Source organism: Macrobrachium rosenbergii, chromosome 2, assembly GCF_040412425.1.
Source record: "Macrobrachium rosenbergii isolate ZJJX-2024 chromosome 2, ASM4041242v1, whole genome shotgun sequence".
Taxonomy (NCBI): Eukaryota; Metazoa; Arthropoda; class Malacostraca; order Decapoda; family Palaemonidae; genus Macrobrachium; species Macrobrachium rosenbergii.
In genome coordinates, this window is record NC_089742.1 from 31,770,848 (window position 1) to 31,775,847 (window position 5,000).

Below are 5,000 nucleotides of genomic sequence, written 5' to 3' on the forward strand. Positions count from 1 at the left end.
AATAAACCTTCAAATAACTCCAAACATACGCAAGTGCGCAAATGAACATATAACAGGTGACGCAAGTGCGCAAGTGAATATATAACAGGTGAATAACATTTCCCAGATTTACAAACCTACACGTAACTATAAATAAATAAATAAATAAACGACGACTCTTAACAATACAAACAAATCCCTCTCCCCTAAAAAAAAATCCCAAACTAAATAAAAGCAAAGGTAAAAACAAGCAGACGACCAATAACATAGGCATTTCCCAAAATCTTCACAGTCGGTTCCGTCTCTCAAGGTCCCACTCTGACGCCCCTGATAAGAAAGTGTCACCTACCGCCATCTTATCGTCTTTAATCTAATCTCTCACGAAAAAAAAACTGAAGTTCGAGAGTGCCAAGGGGCGCATTACACGATTTAAAACACACACACACACACACACACACACACGAAACTGGAGGTGCCAATTGAGTGGGAATTGAAAAGGAATGTCACGCTTAGTTTATGCATCAGTCATTTTTTTGTTATATATGGGCGATTTCCGATGAAGTGTTTAATTTTTGTTCGTAATCTGGTACCTGTTTTGAATTTTATTTTTAAAGTATGTGTGCAATTCTTAATTTATAATCTTCACCGAAAAAGAAACTAAGGGTCGAGGGTGCCAAGGGAAGCATTACACGATAAAAAAAAAAACCACACACGCATCAAACGAGAGACGCCAATTGAACAGTAATTGAAAAGGAATGTCACGCTTATTTTTCTTTTACCACTATCATATTTTCTTATGTATAGACGATTTTGGGATTCATTTCTAATGGCGTGTCTATTTTTTCCTAATCTAGTCCGTGTTTTTAAATATTCTTTTAAAAATACGTTTTCATTTAATATATATTCGTGATTGTGATTTTTAAAATGGTATATTTTGAACAACTGACACCGTTCGAAACTAACATTTTAAAATGCTCATTACTTTTTTTTTCCCCAGAAAGGCTACTTATTTAAAATCCCTATTGTTGTGTTTTGCCAGAAAGGCATGCTTCAAACTATTCGCTACTTTATACTTGAGCCAAAAGGCTATTTCTGTAATCATTATTTCCACAAGCACCCTAATACTTGCCCATGAACAATGCACAAAAATTGCCCGATTTAACCAACACTGACAAATTACTAGTTATATCAAAACCACTACAGTACTTACAACGAGCAGTCCACACATCGAAGGCACAAAAAAAAATAAAAAATCTCAAGAATTCACATTCAACCGTGCAAGAGAGTTTGCAACTATGCTCCAACGATGTCACTCGCAATGAAACTATTCCACTCCCGCGTTCCACCAGGACGTTGAGCTGCAGCCCTTATTATTACCGCCCGCGCCACCTCAGATTTGTGGACACGTTTCTTTCGCCAGCCCCCGAGTCCACTCCTTCTTCTCCGTCTGGGTGAGTATTTTTTTCATATTCACCCACAGTCCATCTTTTAGCTCAAGGACATTAACATTATCGTCACTATCACTCATCTGGTTGGCAATGACATTATCACGGCGGAAATTGGTGATAATGAGGATTAATTGGTTGTAATTTGGGAGGGGACCATAAAACACTAATTCTGAGGCAACACGGACCACCCGACGGGTAGTTAGACACTTACAGAATCTCAAATTATTTCAACAACTGTCGGGTTTGAACGACACTAAACTTTGGAAACTGCCGCCAGTTCTCTTTTCTCACTGTGTTCATAAAGACAGCGCGCGAAGAACTGTCGCTTACGTGAGTTGGGTTCACCCCTCAACCCGCAACTCGGCCGGGTCCTGGCCGTGATGCTTCTGCGCAGACTCCCAGTCACCGCGCGCGCAGCTCGTCACCAATTCACACGGTTTGGGGAGTGTGTGAGTGTGACATCTTCATTGCGGTTCCTCCTTCTAGTGTAGCGTGATGGAGGTTATTTTATTTACTGGCGGAAAATGAATTAGACTAAGGGAAAGGGTCTTGCTGTTGTTGACAGAATTGTCTGCAAAATTTTGAACTAAGTTTTATAAGTTCTCTTTCGTGATTTTAGGAAATCTGTCCGCAAAATTTTGAACTAAGTTTTATAAGTTCTCTTTCGTGATTTTAAGGAAATCCTTCTCCTGTCAGTAAGTGTTCACTTTCAGAGTGAGGTATGCTAATTAGCCACAGAACGAATCCTTTCGCAATGTGTAAACGGAATTCTTTGGGACTGACGATAATCGATCAGTTATTTTCATCTATCTCTTCTACGGTGTGGAAAGAGAATCTTGACATCATCCATAATCGGTTAATTACTTCTATCTCTCTACTTACCTTTCGAAGCCCAGTTGTTATTTGGGTGAGTGCATCGGAAAACATAAAAGAAAATAATTGATTAACGACTTGAGACGGTCGTAAGACCAGAATAACAGGAAATTCCTGTACTACATAGTTAGGAGTTGTCGACCCACTCTAAAATCGTCAGAAACTTGCTTATTTATTGGCACACGGAACTTATAATTCTCACCCTCTTAAGTTGTATATTTTCTTTGCTTTTTAACCCTTTTTAGTTTTCTCTGTAAAAAGAAATGTTGTAGCCATTTATTGTCCAACCTTCACTTTTATTCTTTTTCGCACTTTTTGTGTCCGCACTTCTTCTGTCCGCCCTCAGATCTTAAAACATCAAATAGAGAGCGTAAATTGGTATGTTGATCATCCACCCTCCAATCATCAAACATACCAAATTGCAGCCCTCTAGCCCCAGTAGTTTTTATTTTATGTAAGGTTAAAGCTAGCCATAATCGTGCTCTGTACCCATACAGGGTAAGGGGCTACCACCGGGCCGTGGTTAGTTTCATGGGTCGCAGCTCATACAGTATTATAATGAGAGCACTGAAAGATAGGGACCTATTCTCGGTGGGCCTTGATTATACTGATGAAGGATTGTACAGAAAACTCGATTGCGCTGAAGAAACTGGAGCATTTTATACTTGCTATAATTTTCTCCCAAGTTTAATTACGTTTGAGGTCACGAAATCACAAGGAATCTTAGCAATCGAAAACATGAGAGAAATGAATGGTAATCAGTAAGCAAATCGCTATGTTACCTCAGTGCATGATATTAGACCCAGTACATACTTCAAGGTGAGTATTATCAGCCCACTTACTTTTAGAATCTTGACCAGCGAGTTTCAGATTTCTGATCCTCCAGTTTATCTTTACGTCTCTGAGAGAGGCCGTCTCGAACCTACAGAAAGTAGTTCAAATAGTTCAAATATTTACTTATGCGGAATAATTATCTGGATACATATCTTTACTATCTTTGCTCGTGACTATCCCAGCAGTAGGCGGCGACCTCCAATTAGTCTACTTCCTGGACGCGCGGGCGTTTCCATAGGGGCGATAATCCTTTGAGAAAATTAAAGAGGAACTTGTCTAATACCTCGCTATTCTTACATTAGGTGAAGTAACTCTCGGGTTTGTTCGTTACGTGGATGGGTGACCAGCTGATGAATGCAAGATTGCGAGGAATGAGTGTTTGGTAATAGTAAAATGTCAGTTTGAAGTAATAACAAGTAAACGGATGGCTCGTAGTAAGTCTAGCTTTGAAGGATTATATCAGATTTACTCATGATCAATAATAATAATAATAATAATAATAATAATAATAATAATAATAATAATAATCTTAAATTTTGTTTCCTCAAAGGTTTCTTTTGATCGCTGAGTCATGGAACTATTTAAAGAGCTCTTTGTCCTGTCAAGTTTCTCATAACACCCGGCGAACATTCTCTTCTCACATTCACTCTGTTTCTCTCGCTCAGTGACAAAACTTTGGAATTCCTTTGCAGCTTTTGTTTTCTCGAGTTGTATTGAAGACTTTTCCAGTGTCATACACGACCTTCTGCGACTACTAAAACGACTTATTTGGTGTCGTTCACGACTTTCACTGCTTCATAGAAGACTTTCCTTCTGTGTCATAAAATTGTGTCGTGTAGTACAAAACTGGCTTACCATATCATAAAGATTCTCCTTCCATCACAAAAACTTTCTTCCGTGTCGGATAAGATTCTCCTTCCACAATAAAACACTTTCTTCTGTGTCGAATAAAATTCTCCTTCCACCGTAAAACACTTTCTTCTGTGTCGAATAAGATTCTCTTTCCACCACAAAACTCTTTCTTTCATGTCATATGAGATTCTCCTTCTGCCATAAAACACTTTCTTCCATGTCGTATAAGATTCTCCTTCTACCACCAAACACATTCTTCGTGTCGTACAAGATTCTCCTTCCTCCATAAAACACTTTCTTTTGTGTCGTATAAGATTCTCCTGCCACAGTGAAACACTTTCTTCTGTGTTGTATAAGCTTCTCCTTCCACCATAAAACACTTTCTTCTGTGTTGAATAAGATTCTCCTTCCACCATAAAACACTTTCTTCTGTGTCGTACAGGAGTCTCCTTCCACCAAAAAAACACTTTCTTCTATGCTGTATAAGATCCTCCTTCCGCCATAAAACAATTTCTTCTGTGTTGAATAAGATTCTCCTTCCACCACAAAACACTTTCTTCCATGTCGTACAAGATTCTCCTTCCACCATAAAACACTTTCTTCTATGTCGAATAAAATTCTCATTCCACAATAAAACACTTTCTTCTGTGTCGAATAAGAGTCTCCTTCCACCACAAAACACTTTCTTCCATGTCGTATAAGATTCTCCTTCCACCTTAAAACACTTCCTTATGTATTGTATAAGAGTCTCCTTCCACCAAAAAACACTTTCTTCTGTGTCGTATAAGATTCTCCTTCCACCATAAAACACTTTCTTCTGTGTCATATAAGATTCTCCTTCCACTATAAAGCACTTTCTTCTATGTCGTATAAGATTCTCCTTCCATCGCAAAACACTTTCTTCCGTGTCACATAAGATTCTCCTTCCACCATAAAACACTTTCTTCTGTGTCATACAATATTCTCCTTCCATCACAAAAGACTTTGTTCCATGTTGTATAAGATTTTTCTTCC

The 5,000-nt window shown here is 38.5% G+C and overlaps 2 protein-coding genes across 5 annotated transcripts in view; one reads left to right on the forward strand and one right to left on the reverse strand.

Moving 5' to 3' along the window:
- The window catches only part of LOC136844823 (nephrin-like), a 532,521-nt gene extending 530,770 nt beyond the window's left edge, over positions 1-1,751 (reverse strand). For 2 of the 4 annotated variants that reach the window (XR_010854991.1, XM_067114080.1), the window contains exon 1: positions 1,639-1,748. The gene's annotated coding sequence lies outside the window, so the exon portion shown is untranslated. Of the gene's footprint in view, positions 1-1,189; positions 1,303-1,638 lie in introns of those variants that run through there. The other 2 variants (XM_067114068.1, XM_067114071.1) reach the window with 2 other exon arrangements.
- A 114-nt stretch (positions 1,752-1,865) lies between these two features.
- The window catches only part of LOC136844868 (uncharacterized), a 64,241-nt gene continuing 61,106 nt past the window's right edge, over positions 1,866-5,000 (forward strand). The window contains exon 1 of the mRNA XM_067114132.1: positions 1,866-2,122. The gene's annotated coding sequence lies outside the window, so the exon portion shown is untranslated. The remainder of the gene's footprint in view (positions 2,123-5,000) is intronic.